The following is a 27,609-nucleotide window of genomic DNA, read 5'->3' on the forward strand; positions in this document are numbered from 1 at the left end:
TTTGACCCAGCCATCCCATTAGTGGGTATATACCCAAAGGATTATAAATCATGCTGCTGTAAAGACACATGCACACGTATGTTTATTGCGGCACTATTCACAATAGCAAAGACTTGGAACCAACCCAAATGTCCAACAATGATAGACTGGATTAAGAAAATGTGGTATACTTTTATGGAATACTATGCAGCCATAAAAAAGGATGAGTTCATGTCCTTTGCAGGGACATGGATGAAGCTGGAAACCGTCATTCTGAGCAAACTATCACAAGGACAAAAAACCAAACACCGCATGTTCTCACTCATAGGTGAGAATTGAACAATGAGAACACTTGGACACAGGAAGGGGAACATCACACACCGGGGCCTGTTGTGGGGTTGGGGGAGCGGGGAGGGATAGCATTAGGAGATATACCTAATGTAAATGACGAGTTAATGGGTGCAGCACACGAACATGGCACATGTATACATATGTAACAAGCCTGCACGTTGTGCACATGTACCCTAGAACTTAAAGTATAATTTAAAAAAAAAAAATATATATATATATAAATATGTAGATCAGGGCGGCTTTAAAAAATAGCTTTTTGAAGTTAATAGCTGTTTATGTATATGCCTGGTGTTTTACAGACATTTTATGTCCTTTATTTCCTTTTCATAACAATGCTGCAAAGTTATGTTATTATCTCTGTTTTATTGATGCTATGAGGTTTAGAGAAGTTACGTAACAGTTGCGTTGGTAGAGTTAATATTCAATTTCAAGTCCGTCTGATTCCAAATCACAGACTTTTTTCACTAACCCATGCTTTTCTAACTCCTTTGCTTTAAATTTTTATCTCTGAGTATCTTCTGATTGGTAAATTAATCTATTTAGGAGATGCCCTGTAAAAGTGACTAAATTTATTATTTCAGGCCACTTATTTCTTTTGTTTCTTATCATGTTGACATAAGTTACATGTCTTTTAGTTACTTGCATCATTTCTGTGGCCTCATTCGCAGGAAAAGTTAAGCTTTCCTGAATCTGTAAAGTTGAACACCACCATAAACTCTGGACTCATGATAATTTAACCTTATGTTATATACCATAGATGAGAGTTTAGTCTGAAGAAGGTCTCAAACTATTAAGCTTCTTAACTGTGCTGGTATCCTCCATCAATTAAAGGTTTGGTTTATGTATGGTTAGCTTTAAACGACCACACTTAGGATCTGAGGAAAACCATTTGACCCTTCTAGTCTATTCTAAGTCTCTTAATTCACTGAGAAATTTTGATGCATTTTTAGTTTTCATTCACTTACTATTTTGTTTTAGCCCTCTCTTTTTGTTCTGGAATGACTTATTAGCAGTCAGAGGACAGACATACCATATCGTAGGAACCTAAGCATGTCAATAATTACTTAAAATACATGGTCGCATAAAATGTTTACGTCTTAAAGAAATTTACTTTTTGTAATCTGTTATGGCAAAATATTTTTAAAGCCTGCGTGTTCCAGACCTGTTCTACCTGTTACCTCTTAACTGAGATGAAGACTGCATACCTGAAAGAGAAATTAACTGGTAGAAGAGACACATGCCAGAACTACTGAGAATTAAGTCTTTGTTTATGTAACCTTTTAGTTTGTTGAGTCTTTCCTTTTTTGGAGTACATGAAATTAAATACTATGGAATAATTTGCCATTCTCAGCTGTTAATATATTCCCTATGCTGTAGAATTTGTTAATGCTACCTTTATTGTTATATAAACCTGACATGGTTTTTGACTTTAGTAATTGACAAAGTATGGATGTAAATTTAACAAGGAAAAACATTTAAAATTAGTAATGTTACATATACAAGTGTTGTATAAATTCTGAATTTTCTTGGTCTCTAAGACCTATCCATCACCTCCTCTTCCACCCACCTCTGATACTGGATATACGTAGTATTTATTTATATCTATTTTATTTATTTTGCCTCCTTTGCCTTTACAATAGTTACCCATTTTCCAACTTCTCAAGTTGGAGTGCTACCAGTTGAGGGTAGTTGTATTGAGTAGTTCTTTTAAGGAGAACTTTCTTAGGGTATATCCAAATACTTCTCTTTCCAGTATAATAGCCATTAGCTACATATGGCTAAGTTAATTAAACTAATCAAAACAACATAAATTCTGTTCCTCAGTTGTGCTAGCCTTGTTTCAAGTGCTTAGTAGCTACATGTGGCTAGTGGCTACCATCTCGGACAGCACAGCTTTATAGAACGTTTGCAGTGTTCTGTTGAGTATACTTAATAATCAGAATGTGGACTGAAGAAGGCCCCTGGTACAACTCTATTTTAGATATATGTCATTTAATAATGTACTTATGGCTTTAATTTCTGGCTGAGGTTGTTCAAAAAAGTGAAGTCTTTAATCCCTGTGAAGCTTGCCTTGCTTACCAGTCTACATTCTGATGAGTTTTCTCACTATGTTTTGAAGTCTTTTACAGTGCTGCCTATTTAACAGACAAATAGGACTTTGCTTGTTGTTAAATGATTTGCCAGAAAAAAATTATGGATATGTTTTTAGAAGTTTATTATATTCCCGATTATAAGAGTAACAGATGTATTATAGAAAACTGGAAAATGTAAAGAGTAAACAATTAAAACTTATATTATGCCGACTCAGATAATTTACTGTTTTTTTTTACTAGTTTTATTCATAATTTAATTTAAAAAATTTTAAACTGTTGGGAATTCATCTCATAGTTTATTTCCATTTTGTTCCCCTAACATTGTAGCATAAGAGTTTCTATATGATACTGTAAAACAACAACAACAACAACAAAACACTCTGAAGCATACACTGCAGTATTGAATTCAGTGGTTATAATTGCTTAACCATTCCCTGTTGTTGGACATTGTGTTCTGTGTAATGGTGCTCTTTGTTTTGTAACATAGATTACAAGGGTACATCTCTAACTTCAGAATAATTGTTTTACTTTTTTTGGTAATTATTTGTTAAGTTTATGTCTTATACTAGAGTATAAGCCACTTGAGTGCAAGGACCATGCCTTGATTACTTGTCTTAGGTCTTTTTTGCATTGATAAAGGATATAAAGTTATTTTAGTGATATTTTTATCCTCAGTTTATATCATTGTGTCTGATATATAGATACTTGTTTGACAAATTGAACTTAGATAATTGGATTTTTCATTTTCATAGGTTTTGCTTATGGATAAGAATATGCACATTTTAATAAAGTAATAATTCAGGTTTTTGGACACATTCCTTTAGGGATTATAGTCTCATTTGTAATATACATTTTTCCTTTTTTGCAGCTCTTTTCACAGGAGAAAGTTTTTGGATATGCCATTTAAAGAGATGAATAATTTTCAAGGACATCTATATTTAAGCATCATATTTGCCTGGCTTTATCACATACCACAATATGGTTTAGCTATTTGAAGAACATCTTTAGTGGCAAATGCAAAACAGTGAATCATGGGTGCTGAGATACTGGCCACATTTAGTTATGATACAGCTTTGTAGCTTGTATAAGTTGATTTCAACAGTGTTCTAAAAGGAACTATGAAAAGCAAATTTGAGGATATGTATAGTTGGGTTTTTTTTCCTAAACTTACTGGGTTTTGCATGTAAAATGTGGCAGATACGAAACCTTATTCATGTAAATATGGTATATGTTGGAAATTGTAATATGTTGGTACCAATAAATGTACTGGTAAATGAAGTTCTAAACTATTCCTAAACACTATTTAAAATACCTTTAACAGTACTGTGTTTTAGTGAATAATAGTAACTAAACAGCATGTGCAATGCAGTCAGTTTCTTTAAAGAACATACAGACAAAGGACGTATGTCAGTCAAAATTGGTGTAAAGAGAGCAGCAAATTAGAAAACATTCATAGTAATGTTTTTAGTTGCTACGTTAGACTATGAGGAGAACATTACTATTACTGTGAAATACAAATTGTTGACTGCAAATAGTTTTTCTGGTATCATTATAAATGCTTTATTCATTTATCATAGTTCTATAGTAATACATTTAAATCTACCTTATTTTTAATAGCTTTTAATATTCCATTGCTTGGATAAATTATTTATCCATTACCCCTACCAAAGGATTTTTGAGTCACTTTCTTTACATCTGAGTATCAAAGAATGTTCTTATATATATTTATGCAGATTCTAGGAAAAATGCTGTAATTTTTTCCTGTACTTCTGACATTTCTTCAGTTAGTGTTAAATGTTTTTATAATAAGGACAAAGTAAAAATTTATATTTGTAAAAAATGCTTTTAAAAGTTGTTTAAATATTTGAGAGGAAAAATTAGGTTATTTTCTCTCTTTATAACATGCACCAAAATAAACTCCAGATAATTAAAGAGGATAAAGGTAAAGTGAGAAACCATAAACAAAATGAAACTATACAAATTCCCGTCTGATCTAAACATAATAGATATGAAAACAATCATAATGTAGTTTTTATTTACTGAAAGTGAACAAAACTAAACGAGAAGTTAAAAGAGAGAGAAAGAAACTGAGGAAAACCATATGCCCCAAAAGGCAGACACAGCACTATTATTTTTAACATAAAGAGGTTATACAAATTCACCATAAAACCTCAAATATCAATAGAAACATGGTACCAGGATTTAGACAATTCACCAAAGAAATGCAAACGACAAAAATAATGCTCAGGATTTAAAAATATAAAAATTAAAACATCAATAAGAGATAATTTTATTCTTATAAAACCCAAAAATATTTTAAATATGGTAGCATCTGCTGTAGAAGAGCGTAAATTTGTCCCATTTATTCACTGCTGGTCAGAGTCTTTCTTGTTAGTTGTAATTTGTCTTTAGTTAATAGTTAATAGACTAGAACAGTTGTAGGTTTACAGAAAATTAAGCAGATGGTACAGAGGTCCCATGTAACAGCTACTCCATCCCCTTCCGTTTCTGTTATTAACATCGTACCTTAGTGTGGTACACTTGTTACATACAGTTAATGAACCAATGTTGATACATTATTATTAACTGAAGTACATAGTTTTCTTTAGGGTTCATTCTTTGCTGTACATTTGTTTGGGTTTTGACAGATGTGTAATATCAAGTATCCACAGTTACAGTATCATACAAAAGAGTTTTACTGTCCTAAAACTCCCCCATGCTCCACTTCATCATCCTCCTTTCTTTTTCCTCTTGTTGCCTCCAACCACTGAGCTTTTTGCTATCTCTAGTTTTGCCTTTTCCAGAATGTCATATAAATGGAATTGTCCAGTGCGTAGGCTTTTCAGAATGGTTTCTTTCACATAGAAATATGCATTTAAGTTTCGTTCATGTCTTTTTTGTGGCTGTATGATTCATTTCTTTTTATTGCTGAATAATATTCCATATACCACAGTTTATCATTTACCTATTGAAGCACATATTGGTTCCCTCCAGTTTTTGGCAATTATAAAGCTGCTAAAAACATTTGTATACAGGTTTTAGGGACAAAACCCCAACATAAGTTGAGGAACATATATTCTCAGCAATAACAAATGCATTATTAATACATGGAAAAAAGATGAATCTCAGAATTATACTGAATGAAAGAACCAGTCCAATAAAGAGCACGTACTATTTGATTTCATTTACATTAATTATATAAACTTCAAAGTAATTTATAGTGATAGGAAAACAAATCATTCGTTGCCTGGAGAAAGTGGGGGCTTTTGAAGAGGGGCAGGAGAGGGGGATTTTTAAGGAGTACAGGAAACTTTGTGGGTTGATGGATATGTTCATTATAGTGACTGTGGTGATGATTTTATGGATGTATACCTATTGACAAAACTTATCAAATTGCACACTTTAAATGTGTGCTTTTATTGTACGTCAGTTTTACCTTAATAAAGCTCCTTTTTAAAACGAAGCTTAGAGTTTAAAAGAATATAAAGTATATGCTAAAAACTGAGAAAATTTTAAAATATGAATTTGTTAATTTATTGAGAATAACTGTAATAAAGCCATTTAATTTCACCTATGTAGTACTTAATGAAAAATATGTTTTTCAATACAAAAAGTTTAGTGAGAAGAGTGGCATTGCTCTGTAATTTTGCAAATCTTTTTAGTGTCTGACTTTAGTATGAAACGACGGCTGGATTCTCATCTGCTTCTTCATGTCATCAGTTGTGATATGTTGTATTTGTTGAAGTAAATGAGGAAAAATCATCATTGTACATATTTGTAGTTGGAAAAGGGAGGGGGATAGTAATAGCCTTTCTAGATAATTCTGGATATTCTTCAAGTTCTCTGTTGAAATCCCCCATCTTGATATCTCAAACATATTAATAGCAGTGATTTTGAAGTTTATGTTAAGTTTCTGGATCTCCTATAGGGGTGTGTGTGTGTGTGTGTGTGTGCGCGCGTGCGCGTGTGCGCTTTCTCTTGATTTTATGATATTTTAGTTTTATCATCTGGTATGGCTGCTAATGTTTGACTGCTGGGCATTGCATGTGAAAAAATTGCATAGAATTAGGTAACGTTGTCTTCAGAGAGGATTTACGTTTTCTTCTGGCAGTTACTGTTGAGGCAGACTACCTTAATCTATTCAGTAATTGAACTGATTTGAGGCAGATTTTTAATCTTTTGAGGGTTGGTCTAGTTTTTATTTTACCTTATTACTTCTAGGGTATAGCCCTTTAGTAGACTCCGTTAAAAACCCTGGACTTTTTCTTCTTCGTAAGTCCAGAACTCTAATTTTTGTGTTCCCTACTCTGCAAGAATGCTAGAAGCTCTCTTAGGCTTCTCAACTTCAGAGCTGCAACTTTGTAGTCAACTTTAGGTTCACTTCTTTCTCCACCCACCACCCTGCCACCTCAAGGATTTTGGTTTCAAATCTTTACTGCTTTGGGGGCTCTCCAGGACTTGAGTAGATTTTTAAAAATAAATTCGTTTGGCCTTTAAAGCTTTTCCTCATTGATAAGATTGGCTCTATCAAATTAGTCTATCACTGGTAGAGATAGAAATCTCCAGATTGTCTAAGAATTGTTTGTTTTTTTAAAAAGTGTTTCACTGTACTAGATAGTAGAATTTCAGGGGCTTGATATATTATAATTACTCTCATGCTGATTTCATAGCTAGTTGAGAGTTGGAGAAGTAAGTTAGAGATCAGAATGTCATCTATATTACTGGTGAAATCTAGGATGCAGGCTGTGGCTCAGAGACAGGACAAAACTGTTGTCCTAAATGAAATTTGAGTCATAGATACATTTTTCTCACAGAGGTGAAATCTTCCTTGCTTTATTACAAGAATAAGAGTAGATGAGAATAAATGTGTATCATTTATATGGATCAAAATTCTGGAAAATTAAGTAATTTAGTGTAACTTAAAATTGTAATTCACTGTTGTGGTCAGTGTGTGTTATATAACAGACATAGGTTGTATATACAACCTATGATTCTTTCTTCAATTGAGCTTTTTATGAATTTTATGAATTGAGCTTATATTTTTATGAATTTTGCAGAGCGTGGATTTGTAGTAAGTAATGTTGAGCATGCCAGGATATAAAATATTATTTTGCATTCTCAGGAATTATCAAAAAATAGAATATTTTGTGATGATTATGTTTGCCATTTGGTAACCGTTCTGCAATCTGGTTATTTGCTGTTCATATTCGGAATTTATCTAAGAGTCAATGAGTTGTGTACTCCAGGAATTCTCTCAGTATTGCAGTATATGTCACAATAATGTGGCAATATCTTCCATCAATTCTAAGCCATGTGATTAGGCATGTTAATTGTAGGAATCACCCATTTAAAACTGCTTGACTTTGAACCCAACTCCGCTTTAACCTTTTTTTAAAAATTGTAAATAAGACTTTACAGTGATGGCCAGAACTCATTTAGTATTCCCTGAGATTGTAATCAGTGCTAACACCAGGTGACACAAATGCAGTCAAGCTACTTCCCTTAAAAAAACTCACCAAACTTTAGGATCAGATTACCATAACATGGGCTAAATTAAAAACAGAAATGAAATACACAGTATTTATTACAGGGATATTTACCAGGAAAAGAAAGTATCTTTAGGCCATGTTGGTTTGACTTTTATTTTACGTAATTTTATAATTAGTTCAGTCCATTCATAGAAATCTCTCAAAAAAAATTTTGACATAGCTCTTTTTTTTCTTTCATTTCTTTTCTTCTTTTTTTTTTTTGGAGACAGGGCAGGCTGGAGTGATGTGGCATGATCTTGGCTCACTCCAACTTTTGCCTCCAGGGCTCAAACCGTCTTCCCACCTCAGCCTCCTGAGTAGCTGGGACTACAGGCATAACGCCACCATGCCCAGCTAATTTTTGTATATTTTGTAGAGACAGGGTTTCATCACATTTCCCAGACTGGTCTCAAACTCCTGAGCTCAAGTGGTCTTCCTGCCTTAGCTTCCCAAAGTGCTGGGATTACGGACATGAGCCACCAAGTCCAGCTGATGTAATACAGTAATTGATTGGTTTCATATTAGGAACATTAAACTACATTTTTATATTTCATATACTCATTTTTGTGATTTTTAAAACAATTTTTTGGTGGAGATGGGGACTGAAATAACTTTCTAGGTATAGAACCCTAATTTGCAATACTGTTTCTATTGGAAATTCAAATTTTATTTACAAATTTAAATTTCAGTCATTATCAAAGAACCAGTTAGGTTGTAAGATGGGTGGGAGTCGTGTGTAAGCTCAATTAAATCAAACCATCTTTATTTTGTGTATGCTGCATACGCACACACGCGTACATATACAGTCATTCCTCGAAGTCTGTGGGAGACTGGTTCTAGGACCTCTAGAGGATACCAAAATCCATCCTTGCTCAAGTCCCTTATATAAAATGGTGTAGTGTTTTCATATAACGTGTGCCCATCCTCCCGTATACTTTAAATCATTTCTAGATTACTTATAATGCCTAATACAATGTAAATACTATGCCGATAGTTTTTTTTTTTTTTAATAGAAAGTAAGACATGTTTCAAAAGCTACAATAAACCTGTATCCAAAGGAGTCCTATACATCAGTGATGTGCTGGACTTTGAATTCTGTGGTACAGCTTTGCATTGGACTCCCTCCGGCCTACTGGTCTGGGTATGGCTTGCTTCCTGCCTGTTGAAGGGTGAATACGCTACACAGAGCTATGATGGTTTCTACTGAGTGGTAAAATTCACAGAAGTTCCAGGTTCATCATGTCAGGATCATTCCTTGTGCAAAGTTTGATGTAGATGAAGATAAAGTGGTTTCTTGGTCAATAATTGCAATTGCTTTTTTTAAAAGTCAGTGGGTTTCTTGTATAGTTCTATTACAATTGGCCCAAGTTTAATTTCATCCATCTCCATGAAAGCAAAACACTTGGTGCTGGTAAACCTTTTTTTAGGCTTGTAGTGTTTGAATTCAAAGAAGATAGCTGCACCTTTGGTTAATTTTTCAACATGCTTCTGGAGCTCAATGTCCACATTAAAATGAACATATGTATCTTCTTTTCTTGAAGCCACAGGAGTATCTTGCACAGGAGTTAAGTCTATGCCATTCAGATCCTTTACACTAACTGTAATATAGGGATTGATGCACTGCCCAGCATCTTTCAAACCAGTTTTCTCAATTCTGATAGTGAGTAATGTCATTCCTGGTTCCAATGGCAACCTTGGTAAGAAAGTACCGGGAACTCTAGCAGGAAAAGAATCAGGAGACCCTGCTCCAGCACCACCCTCTTCTTCATCTTCTTCAAATTCCAAATTCTCTTCTTCACCAGGTGCCAAAATTCTTCTTAATGGGACAGGCTAAACATCAAATGGGAATTCTTTATTATATGTAAGAATATTCTTTAGGATTGGTTCTAGCTTCTTCAGGTTCTCCAATTTAAATTCTTCTTGAGACTGTGTGGACTGTAAAGCTGTACTTCGCAATTCTAAGCATGTTGCAATTTTGCCTATGGTTTTCTTTTGTTCTTCTGTGAATTCAGAATTATTGTGTTGAGCTTGGGCCTCTTTTTGTAGATGTCTTGCTAATATCTGATACTTGTCTATCGCCTCACCAGCTGGCCCCAAGAGTCGCAGTCGGCGCCTCTCCTAAAACTGGCGCCCCAGCGCTGCAGCAGACTCTGGGTCACCTCTGACATGGCCGGTCCCCACCCCGTCCCCTCCTGCCCCTACCCCAGCAAGGCCGGGTTCTAGGGCGCCATCCTTCCCAGGCCTGGCCCCGACATTAACAGGGCCAGGAGGACCGCTACGGCCACCACCGCCACCCACCGAGGAGCCGCCCAAGCCCATTTTTCGCCGATAGTTGTTATATTGTATTGTTTAGGGACTAATGACAAGGAAAAAGTCTGTGTATGTTCAGTACAGATGCAACAATCTGTTGGTTTTTTTCCTGAATATTTTCAGTTCTGATTGTTGAATCAGTGGATTCAGAAACCATGGATATGGAGGGCTGACTATATACAGTCTTTTTGGTATGTTTCATTTTCATAAGTGTTGGTTTAGATTCAGATATATTTGTTATTTAGAAGTTTCTTTAAGATAATGTTTTCTGGCTGGGTGCGGTGGCTAACGCCTGTAATACCAGCACTTGGGGAGGCTGAGGCGGGCGGATCACGAGGTCAAGAGATCGAGACCATCCTGGACATCATGGTGAAACTCCATCTCTACCAAAAATACAAAAATTAGCTGGGCGTGGTGGCATGCGCCTGTAGTCCCAGCTACTCAGGAGGCTGAGGCAGGAGAATTGCTTGAACCTGGGAGGCGGAGGTTGCAGTGAGCTGAGATCGCACCACTGCACTCCAGCCTGGTGACAGAGTGAGACTCCGTCTCAGAAACAAATAAACAAAAAGATAATGTTTTCTGTCATTTTGGTGACAATTATGCAAGAAAGGAAGGTCAGCTTCATTACCTGGTACACAGGAGAAAAAAGTATTTATAAAATGGGATGCTACTGATTTGACTACTTCATGTGTAGAAACCATAAGATCATCTTTAGATTTTTGAATTATACTTTTTAAAGTACAAACCATTCAGTACGTTTTATAATACTGTAAATTAATTGAAACCATTGTTGTTAGTGTAATTATAGCCTCGGTAGTTTTTCAAGGAAACGTGGTAATGAAATATCGAGACCTCAGTTACATATGTCTTTTGGTTTATACCACTGACTTTATTAGAATATTAGTTTGGCGTCATTCTTTTTTCCCCCAAGAAAACTTGCTTTCTGTATCTTCCCATATTTTTCAAGCAGGTCTGCTATAGTTAATTCCTGTCTGTCAGCATTTGGATTGTTTAGACTGTATTTCCCACATGGTGTTGGTAGGTATTTTCTTGCTGTATTAGCTGGCTGCAGTATTATGGCTTTGCTTGCTGATGGAAATAGGTTTGTTCACCAAGCTCCTTTGGGCAAGGACATTAGCTCATCCATTTATGCTGTAGACATATTTATTGAAATGATATCCCAGAGCTATCAAGTTAACAGCGGAGTTCTTTTACCTGTTTCTGTATTCCTTTGCTTTGAGAAAGTGAACTTATTTTGCAATTGATTCTTAAATCCCTTGTGTTTAAAGGATTTTATGTACACTCAGTCATTTAATGAATATTTAGTAACTACAGCATGCCAACCACTGGTTTAGGCAGTGAACAAAGCAGATAAAATATTCCTGCCTATCAGTTTGCATTTTAATAAGGAGCTAGATAATAATTTAATTGTTTGTAGGATAGTGATAAGTGGTAAGGAGAAAGAAGGTAAAACAAAGATAATGCGAAATATAGAATTTTTAAAGTTTACATATTATAATAAGTTCTCCCAGAAAAGGTGACTTTTAAGTGAAGACTTGGTGGAGAGCTACCACCAACTGGTGCAGTTATATGGGTGTGAGCTTTTCTGACAGAAGGAAATAGTGAGTCCAAAGTCCCTGAGTCAGGAACATGCCTTTTGTGGTTTTTAAAAACTTCTTATTTTGAAACAATTTTATAAACTTACTGCATACACAAAACATTTGATTTGTCAACTGTCCAAATAATGTTCTTCATAGCAAAAGAATCTGACCCAGGATCATATATTCATCCAACTCTCATGGCTCTCGAATCTCCTTCAATCTGGAACAGTTCCCCAGTCTTGACTCTCATGCTCTTGACAGTTTTGATGATTACAAGCCATTTATTTTGTAGAAATTGTTCCAGATTTGCCACTGGGAGCCCTTTCATACTGGCTTATATGTCCTCTTGACAAGTCACCATCAGTCCTTGTACACTTCTTTACTTATTTTTAAACTTTTTTCTTGAAATAATTATAAATTCACAGTAACTTTGCAAAAATAGTACAGAATGGTCCTGTGTACCCCATTTCCCATAGTGTTTATATCTTACATAACTATAGTTTATTCTCAAAACGAGGACATTGACATTGATACATTGTGTATGTATAGCTCTGTGCCATTTTATCACCTGTGCACTTCCTTCCTTTTTGGCACAAGATGCTACAAGCTCATCTTATCATTTTCCTACTCCAGCCTTAGAATCAGCTATTTCTCCAAGGAGCCCTAGTTCCTTTTAGTGAAGAGTAGTATTTTAAAACCAAGATCTGAGTGCTAGATGAGCTCATTGCTATGGGAGTATCTATTGTGCACCAGGCCCTTTCAGTGGTCACATCCAGGAAGCATGTGCATGCACGTAAGTGTGTGTGTGTGTGTGTACACCCACACAGACATTTATCTACATCTATATTTCTATATCCATCTTTATTTTTTTTAACTTTATTTTTGAGACGGAGTCTCGCTCTGTTGTCCAGGCTGGAGTGTAGTGGCATGATCTCTGCTCACTGCAACTTCTGCCTCCCGGGTTCAAGCAATTCTCTTGTCTCAGCCTCCCAAGTAGTTGGGACTACAGGCGTGTGCTACCACGCCCAGCTAATTTTTGTATTTTTAGTAAAGACAGGGTTTCACCATGCTGGCCAGGCTGGTCTCGAACTCCTGACCTCAGTTGTTCCACCCTCCACAGCCTCCCAAAGTGTTGGGATTACAGGCATGAGCCACCACACCTGGCCCCCTGTATCTTTTATATAATGAAATCTGTTAATTCATATTGATACCTCTAGTTCCAGCTCAACACCGTGAGTTCATTGTAGTGTGCCCAACCCTCCTCCCCCATATTTGTATTTATTCTATCATTAGTATGAGCCTAGTTCAGTTATTACATAGTAACTAATTGGCTGAATTCCTCATATTTAGTTAGTCTCCCAACCCTGTAAAACTGTGGTGCTGCTCAGTTTTCCCTACTTGTTAGTGCCCTGTCTGCCACTGAGCTACCTTCCTACACCATTCCTACTTCTTGTGTAGGGTACCGGTTGTGATTTCGAAACGTTTAGAAGGCCAGTGTGGCAGAAGCACAATGAGTGAGACAGAAAGTAATGGGAGGTGAGGTTTGAGAGTTAATAACTAGGTGGATGCGAGCAGATGATAGACTCAAAGGCTGGGAATTGTGCTTTACTCTCAATGAAATGGGAAGCCGTTGGAGGTTTTGAACAGAGGAGTGACAGCATCATTCTCTGAGTTCCATTGAAAATATTCTAAGAAGAGAGAGAAGGCAAAGTTGGAAGCAAGAAGACCTAATGGTAGACATTTGCAATGATTCCAGCAAAATGTTGGTGATTTGTAAAGGTGGTGAAATCTGGTGGAGTTCTGGATTCATTTTGAAGGCAGTCTTGACGAGATTTGTAAGTGTTAGGATTTGGGCTCTTGAGAGAAAAAGCAGTCAGATTTGAATATTAACATTATTGGCCTGAGTATTTGCAAGGATGGAATTGGCATGAATGGAGATGTGAAAGACTGAAGGAGGGAAGTGGTTGTAGTAGGAAAAGGAAGGGGTAGGGCATAGTTTTGGACATTATTGTTTGAAATACTTACTAGACATTCAGAAAAAGCTGATAAATAGCAAATAGATATATGGGTCTTGAATTCAGGATTTTAGTTGGAATAGAGATAATGAATTTAGGAGCCATCAGCACATATTTAAAGACGCAAGACAAGATGGAGTTCGAGGGAGTGAGCGAATTTGAGAGAAGACGCCCAAAGACAGGAGAAAACCAAGAAAGTATACTAAGAAAGGGCAACCAGAGAAATATGTGATAAACGATTTAAATGGGTTTTCATCAAAGCAAAGTAGAAAAAGTTTTCAAGTTTTTGAAAATAATAGGTCAAGGCAGTCCTGACCAAACTTTGACCTGTTATTTTGAAAAAAATAGTGAAGGACTGTCTAAAGATGTTTATAGGTCAAGTAAGATGTGAACTGAGACATGATCATTGGATTAGCAACATGTAGGTCACTGATAAGCTTGAAAAGAAAAGTTTAGGAGTGTGATGATGGCTGTTAGTCGGGGGAGATCTGATTGTAGTGAATTGTAAAGGGAATGGGAGGAGAAAAACTTAAGACAGCTAGAATAGGTATTTCTTCCAAGGAATTTTTCTGTAAAGAAAAAGATTGAAACGAAATGGCAGCTGTATGGGAAGTAGGGTCAAGGGATTTTTTCTTAAGGGTAAGAGAAATAACAACATGTTTCCATGCCAATGGCAGTAATCAAGTAGAGAAGGCGGCGAGAAGAAATGAAGAGATCATGGGAGAATTGCTGTTGTGGTGTTAATGAGCAAGAGGGAATGGGAGATTTAGTGTGTAGGTGGAGGGATTAGCTGTAGCTAGGACTGTACATCCATAATAGCAGGAAAGAAAGTAAAATGTGTGGGCACAGATGCAGGAACGTGGATAGATTTGGTGATGAAGGCTTGTACAAGTTCTCAGTGAGGTAAGAAGCAAGATTTGAAGAATTCTGCACTTGAGGAATTTACAGCTAATAGATGTGAGATAAGCTGTGTACAAAAATAACTTTTATAAGGACAAAGTGACATCTTCTTTGAAGAACATGTAATGTGTAGGAGTTAGGAAGGAGAGATTTTTATCCTGGAGGATCCTGAAGATTTCACAGAAATAAGTTTTATCTGAACTGATCTTTGAAGAATAGATAAAAATTTGAACAAGTAGACATGACTGAAGAACTTTAACTTTTTAATTTTTTTATTTTAATGCTTAGCACTCAGCCTTGGCACATGGCTACCCCTCAGCAAATGAATGAGTGTTGAATGTTCTGTGGTGAAAGACTGTGAGGAAAGTGATGGAAGTAGAAAGACCAAGGTGAAAGGTGAAAGTTTGGGTGGTCCAAACTTTCCAGTGGATACTGTTCAATAGATATATAATGTGAGCCACATATATAATTTAAAATTTCCCAGGAGCCTCATTTTAAAAGGTGGAGGGAAACAGATGAAATTAATTTCAATAAATATTTCATTTAACCCAGTATAACAAAGTATTATTTTAACATGTAATCAATATTTTAAAATTATTAATGAGATATTAAAACAGTTATTTCATATTCTTATTAGTACTAAGTCTTTGAAATCCAATGTGTATTTTACATTTACCAGAGCATCTCAGTTCAGGCTAACCACATTTCAGGTGCTTGGTAGCCAGATGTAACTAGTGCCTTCTCTATTGGACAATACAAATCTAGAGCAAATGTGAAAGAAGGGTCGTAAATAGTGGGAAGTCAGATTGGAGAAGGTCGATGGGGCAAAGTATTCCAAATGCTAGTTTAGACTTGATTTTCTAGGCATTTGGAAGGTATGGAATAATGTTAAGGGTGCCTGTAATCCCAGCTACTTGGGAGGCTGAGGGAAGAGAATCACTTGCGGAGGTTGCAATGAGCCAGACCGTACCACTGCACTCCAGCCTGGGCGACAGAATGAGACTCCGTCTCAAAAGAAAAAAAAAACAACAAAAAAACACCCCACCCCTACAAATTTGAATATTAAGAAGAGCATGAAATGTATAGCTTTATGTTTCAGAAAGGTTACTCAGCAGTAGAATGGAGATGTACTGGAGCAGAGGGAGATTAGAGGCAGGGAAACAAGTTAGTAGGTAAGAAATAATGTGAATCTGAAACCATAATGGAGAAATTTTATTTCTTTTAAACCATAGTTGCTGGCCGGGTGTGGTGGCTCACGCCTGTAATCCCAGCACTTTGGGAGGCCAAGGCAGGTGGATCACCTGTGGTCTGGAATTCGAGACCAGCCTAGTCAACATGGTGAAAACCCATCTCTACTAAAAGTACAAAAATAAGCAGGGCGTGGTGGCGGGTGCCTGTAATCCCAGCTAGTTGGGAGGCTGAGGCAGGAGAATCTCTTGAACCTGGGAGGGTGGAGATTGCATTGAGCTGAGATCACGTCATTGCACTCTAGCCTGGGCAACAAGAGCGAAACTCCGTCTCAGAAAAACCCAAAAAAACCATAGTTGCTAATGTGTATCTAAATTGGTTGATAAATTATTATTCCTACTTAAGGTGCTGTTATTGCCAGAAATGAAGGAGCAATATGCAGATTTATGGATGAAATGGTCTAGTTGGTAATTAGCCTTTAGAAACTGTAGATTTACCTATTAGTTATCAAATTGTTTCATCAATGGGACCTTTTCTCTGACAAATAAGGATTTATAGGCTACCAAAATATGAAATAGACCCCAAAAACTGTGAATTAGATTCGCTTTCCGAGACTTGCTCATCATTCTTTATAGGGGAGGGCACATAGAGTGGACAAAAGAGAGACAGGATAGATATTTAAAAGGTTGTTAAAATGTTTTCTGATTTTTAAAAAGTGTTTACTTAAAAAAGTTTCCTGAGTGGTATGAAAGAACTGCTGCCTCCTGGGTAAGGATGAGTTGTGCCTTGCTTCTCTGGTTTCTGTTGAGAAGAACATTTTTACTTTTCCATGAAAATGAGGTTGGCTACTCGTTCTGCATAGTTACAAATGTAGTTAGAAGAAGAAAAGAGAAGCGTGCGTCCTTTAAAACAACCATCAACAACTATTTTCTTCTTGCTGTGTTCTTTCGTGGTTCTTAGTGGTAGTTATATGAATAGCAGAAAGACCTGCTCCTGGTTGCAGCTTCTGCCTCTGCTGTATCCCTAAGTGGCTCTGCCTCAAAACACTTCTCCATTTTTTTTTTCTAGTGGGACTTTTACGAGAATTGAATGAGCGAGTGACTTTCTTTTGCACATAGTATGAACTCAGTAAATGTTAATTTCCTAATGTGATCTGTGGGCACACATTTTTGCCCTTTGATTTTTCATGTGAACTTGGTTTTTTATAAAAGTACTTGGTTGTGCCTTAAAAAGTTCAATGTTTAGATTTGATTAATATTTGACTGGAAAATTGAAGATGATGTCTGTGGGTATAATGATTTGATCTTGGGATATTTCCAGTGATTTTTTTTTTTTTTTTTGAGATGGAGTCTTGCTCTGTCGCCCAGGCTGGAGTGCAGTGGTGCAATCTCGGCTCACTGCAACCTCCGCCTCCCAGGTTCAAGCGATTCTCCTGCCTCAGCCTCCTGAGTAGCTGGGATTACAGGTGCGTGCCACCACACCCGGCTAATTTTTGTATTTTTTTTTTTTTAGTAGAGACAGGGTTTAGCCATGTTGGTCAGGCTGGCCTCGAACTCCTGACTTCATGATCTGCCCGCCTGGGTCTCCCAAAGTGCTGTGATTACAGGTGTGAGCCACCGTGTCCGGCCTCCAGTGATTTTTTAATGTGGAATATAAAATGAGATTTTTAAATCTCTGTAGTTTTAAAACATATTTATGATAACTATAGTGATATATCAAATTCTGACAATAGGGAAAGATAGTTTTGTGTTTGAAATTCCTTTAATTCCATCTCAGATTCTCCAGCAGGGCAGCTCTCCTCTTCTCACTCAAAATTGCTGACTTGTTTTTAAGGGTTATGAGAAACATCTTTTGGAAGATGGGATCCAAAGTATAAAGTCGTGTGACTTCTCATAACCTGCTCCCTCCCAGCACTTTGAACACAAATAAGCTTTGAAAGTGTCTGGAGGATAAGTCTCTGTAATAAAAAGTTTTCATTGAAATGTAGCAGACTTGAGGATGAGTTTCCTACTCATATGTCCTCCCTGATTGAGAAGATACAATATATTAGAAAAGGTATGTGAAAATGTCTAAGCACAATGATGGCAAACAGGTTTTAAAGTTCATTTGCCCCTGTGTGTGGTTTTTTTTTTTTTTTTTTTTTTTTTTTTTTTTTTTTTTTTGAGATGGAGTCTCACTCTGTTGCTCAGGCTGGAGTGGAGTGGCACGATCTTGGCTCACTGCAGCCTCTGCCTCCCAGGCTCAAGTGATGCTCCTGCCTCAGCCTCCCAAGTAGCTGGGACTATAGGCTAGCACCACCATGCCCGGCTAATTTTTGTATTTTTAGTGGAGACAGGGTTTCACAATGTTGGTCAGGCTGGTCTCGAACTCCTGACCTCAGGTAATTTGCCTGCCACGGCCTCCCAAAGTGTTGGGATTACAGGCCACTGTGCCTGGCCTCCTGTGCTATTTTTATGTTGTCAGTAAGTTCATTATTATCCAATGCATCCAAAACATTCTTTGTAAATATATGTCTATATATACCCTCACAGAAAAGTATGTACATTGTATGTATACAGCTTGATAAATTTTTACAATCTGAGAACCCATATAATCAGCAGCTAGGTCAAGAAACAGAATTTTCTAGAATGTCCCCTTATCCTGACCTTCTAATCACCACCCCACCTATGTTTTTCATGAAATTTTTATTTTTATGTACAAGTTTTTAACAGTTTTAGGGAAATTACATTTGCTTTTAATTACCTAATGTATGTTTAAACATCATTAATTAGAAAGAAATGGGATATTTTGAACATTTCTATCGGAAACTTGAAAAAATTTTGTTCATAAAGGTACTCAGAGAGCTCTGTGTCCTCCACATGGCTGACCTAATATAATGTGGTAATAGCCACAAAAAGGTAAAATACTTAGCATATAGACTTAACAACATGTATTTAGAATAGATGTGTTTATCACTTTGCTGAAAGAAATAGATGGAGAGACCTACCTTGTTCTTGGATGGGAAAAAAAAGTTAGTTTTTCTCAAATTAATCTATTAATCCCTGTTAAGATCCCAGTTCAGAGAAGAGAGAGAGAAAAAAACAACATATGACTTATAGGAGGCGGCGAATAGTGAAATGCATTGGGATTTAAAATAGCATCTGTTTTAGTAGAGATATGGAGCTATAGATAATAAATGAGTAATTTTTTAAAAGGTCTAAATGTATTAAGACTGTCTTCTGTAATACCTTAGATCTTGTTTACTTAGATTTGCTATATTTTATTATGAGTTATTAATACAAATTTCACCACAAAAAACTTAGGAAAAGAATAAAATCATATAATTTCATCATGGTATGATAGTTATTGTATTTTTTGCTTTCCATTCAAAAATTTCATATACATATTTCCCTTAAGTAGAATTATTATACATTTAATTTTTATTCTGCACTTTTTAAACATTAATTTTTAAAAAATACTAATTCCTACCTAGTCTTTGTAACAACTATTTTTAATGATTGGTTAATATAACTTTGACAAGCTTTAGTAAAATTTACTTAGTTTTTCTGTTCCAGATTTTTAGGTTGCTTTGAGTTTCTTGCTATTATAAATAATGTTGCTCCAAGCACTTTTGTGTTATATCTAATCTTTCCCAGATTTTAACTGTCTTAAATAAAATGTTAAGCTGTATAAACTTAAAATAAGACTGAAAATTACTTGGCAGTGAAAGAGCTTTTAAAATTGACTAAAACATAAGTACATTCATAACAAAAGGAGTTACAGTGACTAGTACCTAACCTTTGTTTCATTTGGCATCACAAACAGTCTTTCATTAGTTGTCACACTAGCCCTGAGACTTAAATGTTGTATTGCATAGATGTCAAAAATGAGATTTAAAGGAGTAAAATAATTTTCTTTATGGAACACATTATGTTAGTGATGGAACTGTTTTTGGTTCTGTTAGTATAAAAAATGTGCTAATAGGTTTAGACGTTAAAGTGTAAAAACCTTCCAACTCTCCATATCCTAAATTACGTAATCTTTAAATGCATAGTGTGTATTTAGGTGATATTGAAAATAGTGGTAATAATAGCTAACATTTATTGAGTGATATTGTTTGGAGATGAAGCAGAAATTTAACTTCACAATTGTAGAAAAATAGTTTTCTATATTTAGGTTCTTAGGGGTGGAAACCATATAGACAAACTTCTTGTTATAAATGAAAAAGAAGGTTCTGTTTATTTAATTGACAATTGACTAGAAACAGGCTGGGAAGACTGTTTCTTGTCATTAAGTGTGAATATGACCAAACTGTTTTACCTTCTAATAAACAAAACTTTACCTGTTTGTTGTATCTTTTCAAAATTTAGGAAATACTGGAATAGCTCTATATTCAGAGTAGCTTAGCTATCTATCTACTTAACTGTATATCCACAAATATTTTACAGACAAATGTTGCTTTGTAATTTAGTTGGCCATTGTCATCTCCAGCATTCTTAGTTACTAGATAGACTTTATAGGAAAAGTTGTTCCTCCACCATCTTGCCCCTTCAGCTCCAAAATGTCCATGAAGTGTAGGTTATTCTGCTTTGAGGCCCTTTGTTTTCTCTCTCTCTCTTTTTTTTGTTTTTTGAGATGGAATCTCGCTCTGTCACCCAGGCTGGAGTGCAGTGGCGCGATCTCGGCTCACTGCAAGCTCCGCCTCTTGGGTTTAAGTGATTGTCCTGCCTCGGCCTTCCAAGTAGCTGGGATTACAGGCGTGTACCACCACGCCTGGCTAATCTTTGTATTTTTAGTAGAGACGGGGTTTCACCATGTTGGCCAGGCAGGTGTCAAACTCCTGACCTCAGGTGATCCACCCTCCTTGGCCTCCCAAATAGTTGGGATTACAGGCGTGAGCCACCATGCCAGGCCTTCTCTTAAGGTAGTCTGGTCTTCCCTGGAGTATCTGTAATGGAGCACTATATAAACAGATCCTGCCATCAGTGTATTTAAAGTACTGCTGCTGAATGATATTATGAATATCAAAATATTGAAGCCATATAATTATTCTGTGTACTATGAGCACCAAATAGGAAAATTAATAAAACATAAAACCAGCAGGCCTTTTGGGGGTATTTTTCTTGCATGTATGTGTTATATCCTGGATGAGATTTTTTTTTTTGCCCTGAAGTCTATCTGTGATGCTTAACTGTACAAGTTTCAAATATGGAAAATACTTTTTAAAAAGTCTAACTTGCCTACAATCAGAATAACAACTCTAATTTTATCTGGCCAGTAGTTTCTCAGTTGAATACCAATATTAAATTAAGAATAGGATTCAGTCAGATGATGCATTACTTTTTCTAATATTTTATAATAGGTGTGTAAATTGCCTGTTTTCTGTTTTATAGGGAGTTTCAGGTAACATTGTATGTAATTTTTGAGGAGAGAAGCTTTTTTTAATAGAGGAAAAGATAAAATTGTTGATTTATAAGCCATAAGAAATCTAGTAATGCAGGCTGGGCACAGTGGCTCACACCTGTAATCCTAGCACTTTGGGAGGCCAAGGCGAGTGGATCACCTGAGTTCAGGAGTTCGAGACCAACCTGGGCAACATGATGAAACCCCGTCTCTACTAAAAATACAAAAAAGTAGCCGGGAATAGTGGTATGCGCCTGTAGTCCCAGCTCCTCTGGAGGCTGAGACACAAGAATCACTTGAGGTGGAGGAGGAGGTGGAGGTGGAGGTTGCGGTGAGCTGACATCATGGCACTGCACTCCAGCCTGGGCGACAGAGCAAGGCTCTGTCTCAAAAAAGAAAAATAGTAACACAAATATAATTTGATCTTAATTTTATTCATGTGTTTCTAAACAATATGTTACATTATGTATTACACAAATAAAATAATAAAACAATGTATTACATTATGAATGTAATTTGATTCATATCTTCCCATCAACTTAATATTTTAGAAGAAAAAAATTAGAATTTAATTTAAAAAATACCAATAATTATTCAAAGCAGCATTGGGCCCAATACCAACCCTAATGCTTCTAAGCTGTGCAGTTCTGGGAAATGGTTTAAGTTCTCCAAGCCAAATTTCAACTAAAAAATATGGTGATATTAAGACTGTATAATTAACACCATATAATTCCACCATATAATTAACACCATATAATTAACACCATATAATTCCACAGTCTGTTAGGAAAATTAAATAAGGAGATGTTATATAAAATGTTTGGCATCATGTCTATCCAAGAACTCTGCAATAGCAGCTGCTTTATTATCAGCACAGAACACTATCACCATTAGAACAATTACCAACTTTACATTTAATTCTTCTAAAACCTTGATCAAATCAATAATGTGATTTTTTGCTCTTTCCTTTCTTTCCTTTCTTTTCTTTTCTTTCTCTCTCTCTCTTTCTTTCTTTTTTTTAAATTTTTTTTTGAAATGGGAGTCTCACTCTGTCACCCAGGCTGGAGTGCAGTGGCACGATCTCGGCTCACTGCAAGCTCCACCTCCTGGGTTCACGCCATTCTCCTGCCTCAGCCTTCCAAGTAGCTGGGACTACAGGCACCCGCCACCACGCCTGGCTAATTTTTTGTATTTTTAGTAGAGACAAGTTTCACTGTGTTAGCCAGGATGGTCTCGATCTCCTGACCTCACGATCCTCCCGCCTCGGCCTCCCAGAGTGCTGGGATTACAGGTGTGAGCCACTGCGCCTGGCCCGTACATTCTTTTAAAATCAGAATATGCTATCGTTAATGCCTCTCTGATTGTAAAGGTTCATTCTCTTTTTAGGACCACGGCTGAGGTTAGGGTGAAGCCATTCAGGCACTTGGAACAAAATTTGAGGGAGAACCCTAAAAAGCCACAGTAATCAAGATATTTTAATGTAATATTTTAAAAATTAATGCGAAGACTCACTATGAACAGAATATCAAACTCAAAATTTTAAAGAAAGGCAAAATCAGGAAGAGTACTGTGCCAAGCCATATTGGCATGTGAGGCAAAAAGGAAAAATTAATAATACTGGTCCTATCTTGCCATGCTGAGCCATGTTAGAGCCTGAGGCTCAAGGAAAAGTCATAAAAACATTCCTATTGCTCCTGTCTTTTGCCCTAGGAAAGTTTCTTTCCCTATGCCAGGCCTTGCTTTAACTATTTAAAAAGCCAATTTTTAAAGAACTGCTCACCAGAATGATTTTATAGGCTATGAACTCTTTTTTACAAATGAGGGCCCTAGAAGTTGGGTGAAATTACTTGTGTAGGGTCACACAATTTTATCTTTTCCTCTATTAAGTTTTTCTCCTCAAAGTTACTGCTAACCTCTGAGTTGCTAAATTCTCAGTCCTCAATTAAGTTGACTTAGCCGTCCTCAATTTAAGTTGCCACTAAATGGCAGAACCGTGATGATGTAACCCAGGTTTCTTAACTTCTAGACTTCCTTTACTTTATTATCTCTTTATAAAACACATCTGTGTATTTGTTGGCTCATTACCCTGAGACTGGGTAATTTATAAAGAAAAGAGGTTTAACTGACTCACAGTTCCCTAGGCTGTACAGGAAGCGTGGCTGGAGAGGCCTCAGGAAACTTATAATCATGACAGAAAGCAAAGGGAAGCAGGCATATCTTACATGGCTGGGAAAGGAGGAAGAGGGAGAAGGGGGAGGTGCTACACACTTCTAAACCAGATCTCCTGAGTACTCACTCACTATCATGACAACAGGGAAAAGTCTTACCCTGTGATCCAGTCACCTCCCACCAAGCCCCTCCTCCAACATTGGGGATTACAATTTGACATGAAATTTGGACAGGGACACAAAAATCCAAACCATATCAACTATTTTAGTTATGTATTTGTGTTTGGAGTTGAAATAGCAAACAGAGGAAATGTGTTACAAATTCATTTAAATAACATTTCCTGGTCACTAATCTGTACAGCAGATACACAGAAATATGCTTCCTATGCTCTGTAACTAACTGTTTCTTTGGTTGTCTTGACTTTAAAACTTGTTTGTCATTTAGTATTCTTTTAGAGGAATAATTTTACTAATTAAGTTTATTATTTTATTAACTTTTAAGTTCAATATTGTTTATAAGAGCATCATAAAATTTTAATTCTGTTACATATAAGCTATTCTGGCTTGGACACATTTTTTAACCTTTTAACCTTTAAGCTTCAGTTTCTGTGCCTACTAATGTAGGTATGACAATAGTATTAACTTATATGCTGTGAGGAATAAAATGTTAAATGCATGTATAGTGCTTTGCACAATACATGGTGCAAAGTAATCAAGAAAGGTCCCTGTTAATAATATATGCTGTATTAACCTGTATAATGTAGTTAAAGTTTTTGGTAGGTAGACTGTAAAGAATAAGACATAATTTGTGGTCATGCTGAATGCTAGGTATTATTTACAGTCTATGAATATGGACTTTTTTTTAATATGGTATTTAAAATAGTAGTACTAAGAAAGTGGTGAACAGTGATTTAGAAATAATAAACTTGTAATCCAAATAGCCTTTAGAAAAGTTACTGCTAACCTCTGAGTTACTAAATTCACAGTCCTCAATAAGGTTGATTTACCAGTCAGATTAACTATCATTAGTCTATCATTTGTCTATCATTCTGTCCCTCTTCCTGCACTCTTCATCTGGCTTCTACGATGCCATGATGGTCTTGATTTCCCTCCTCAAAAAAATGGTTGTTCCTTTTTAGTCCCCTCTTCTCCCTTGTTTCTTAATATTGATGCATCCCAGGACTCTGTACTTGATTCTTTTCTGTTTATCTATAATCACTCCTCTGGTGATCTTACCCAGTTTTATAGCTTTAAATACTACATATGTGCTGACAACTCATAAATGTATAAAATTTTCAGCTAAAGGATAATTTGTGCCTCATTTAGCAATTGAAATTCCTAAGAGGGTAGCTCCATCATATTGCTTATCAATTTAGACTTTCCAGGTTGGCAGAGTATTTCCAATCTCCTTTTATTTTTATTTTTTGAAGCATTTTATTTGGATGTTTAACAACAATTTTTTTTTTTTTTTTTTTAAGACAGAGTCTTGGTCTGTCGCTCAGGCTGGAGTGCAGTGGCGCGATCCTCCGCTCGCTGCAACTTCCGCCCCCTGGGTTCAAGCGATTCTCCTGTCTCAGCCTCTCGAGTAGCTGGGATCACAGGCTTGCGCCACCACGCTCGGCTAATTTTTTTATTTTTGGTAGAGATGGGGTTTCACCGTGTTAGCCAGGATGGTCTCGAACTCGTGGCCTCAGGCGATGCACCCGCCTCGGCCTCCCAAAGTGCTGGGATTACAGGCATGAGCCACTGCACCTGGCCAACAACAATAAGATACTAAGAAGCAGTGTACAGTGAAAGTGAAATCAAGTTCAATACTTCATTTCTTGACAACTGAAGTATAAAAGGCTCTGTGTTCAGGAAAAGTTAGAAAAATAGACCATTTTATGTATATGTATTTTTTCCCTCATAATAATTATAGTAGGGGAAACTGGGTGTTGGCTTATACATGTTTTTTAAAAAAATACAGTAGGATAACATTTTTCTCCCTGCCTTTCTCTCATGCTTTTTGCATATAGACAACCTAAGTTAGTTTCTGCATTGGAGCTAATTCACGTTTCTCAGCTGGTAACCTTAGAGATGTAACTGGGCTAGCCGGGGGCATAGACCAAGGCTTGATTGAAAGCTGTGTCTGACCTATCTAGTGATGCAGATTCATATGAAACTTGGGCAATAAGATGTTGTTGTTGTTTTTCCCTCCAGTGTCTTATTTTAGGAGTGGGGATTTTCACTCCGGGTACTGATTTTCTTGTAATCAGTCTGGTTTTAATTCCTCACCTCATTTAGGCCCTTTTAATTATCAGTCATTGATCTTGCTGCTTTCTGACCTGAAATCCAATAGACCTGTGTGACTTTTAGCGCATACCCATTGCTTGGTATTTTTCTTTCTGGTCAGTTATTGGTGGTAGTGTTTTGTTTAGTCTCAGTGGGGCTATCATTTTCAAATGTTCTCCTGTCATTTCTGTACGGTTGGAAACAGGCAGATCGTTTTCTTCATTGCATTAAAATTTTGGTTGTAGTCTTTTCCTGAATTTATTTGTATTTCTTTTTAGCATTTCTTTATCTCAGTTTTAGTATCATTTTTTAAAAAATGAGATGGGGTCTTGCTGTGTTGCCCAGGCTGCTCTTGAACTCCTGGGCTCAAGCAGTCCTCCCACTTCAGCCTCCCGAGTAGCTGGGATTACAGGGGTGTGCCACTGTGTCTGGTTTAGGGTCACTTAAAGAAAATAATCACAGTTGAAATCACTGACACTTAAAACAAAACTTATGAAGGTTTATTTGAAACTGCATAACAAGGAAGGTCACAGACATGGGCTTTCAATCAAGTCCTGAGCTAACTCAGCTTGCCCAGTGACTGGATCTCAGTATTAATTTCATATACTTAAAACACTGGTATCTGAAAACAATTCAGAATTTTTTTCTTAAAAGGTGATACTAAGTAGAATAAATTTTGATTGTAAAAATTATAAATGTAAAGGCCTCAAGTAAGAATGTAAGTTTATAAATGTATATGTTATCAACCTATATTAAAGTATCATAGTATCATTAAAAATTGATGCTACGTAAAAATAATAGTGCCTAATTGTGATAGTGTTTGGTCTTTAAAAAATGGTTTTATAAACAAGATGGTTGAGTTGAGCAAATGTTCAGATGTTCCAAATGCTGAAAAAGCTCTCTGACCCTATTCTACTGGGGAATCTTATGGGAAAATATTTATAAACTTTCCAGATTAGTTAATCTTCACATAATCCCATCTCTTGGAGAGAACTTTTGGGGAAGATACGGGGGAGCAAGGATTTCATTCTTTTATTAATGTCAAGTTGTAGTGTTGCTTCAAAGAAAGGCTTCTCTTGTCTTATGTGTAAATGGAGATTTTAATGCAGAGTTACTTTTATTTCAGTATGAAGTGTTAATATTCTATCTGTTTGAAAAATCTCTGAGGAAGATTTACTGTTGGAATAGAAGCCTTTTCCTTGTCAATTTATATTTTTCTTCTTTTTCTTCTCGTGGAGGTAAATGGAGGCATGGAAGAATGCTTTCCATATGAATATACTTTTCTTTGATTTGAAATTGTAATACAGAGTGTAAGTCTAGATACATCTAAAATATAAATGATTCAGATTTTACATTTTAAACTTATTGAAATATCAAAATTATACTAATAAAGATACATTGATTTGGTACTTAAAAATAGCCTAATATGCTCAAATGTTAGAATCCTTGAAAAGTAGTCCAGCTGTTTTGGAGGAGTGTGTGTGTGATGTTGTTTATGTGTATGTGTGTAGGAGGGTATGTCTCAATGTGTGAATTTAACAATCCCAGCTTACCTGGAAGTTGGATTTTTTAAAATGTATTTTTTTCTTTTAGTTGAAGAGAATCAAGATTGCTTTGTATCTGTATTAGATATCAGTGGGATATAAATCATTTTGTTATTAAAAATGTTAATAGTTTACTCTTAACACCTTTGCCCCTTTCTATTATTAAATAATATTTTCACAAAGTGTTAACATTTTTTAGTGAATGAAAATTAAAAATATGAACTATAACTGAGTGGCAAGCATAGTATGTACAGTTATTCTAGGATTAGTAGATTAATT

General features: G+C 36.1%; 1 protein-coding gene and 1 pseudogene across 1 annotated transcript in view; one reads left to right on the forward strand and one right to left on the reverse strand.

Annotated features, from left to right (window-relative positions):
* ROCK2 (Rho associated coiled-coil containing protein kinase 2) overlaps positions 1-27,609 on the forward strand; it is a 163,173-nt gene that overhangs the window by 26,774 nt on the left and 108,790 nt on the right. The window lies entirely within an intron of this gene.
* Positions 7,722-10,119, reverse strand: LOC100970031 (axin interactor, dorsalization-associated protein-like; annotated as a pseudogene).

The sequence above is a fragment of the Pan paniscus genome, chromosome 12, assembly GCF_029289425.2.
Source record: "Pan paniscus chromosome 12, NHGRI_mPanPan1-v2.0_pri, whole genome shotgun sequence".
Classification (NCBI taxonomy): domain Eukaryota; kingdom Metazoa; phylum Chordata; class Mammalia; order Primates; family Hominidae; genus Pan; species Pan paniscus.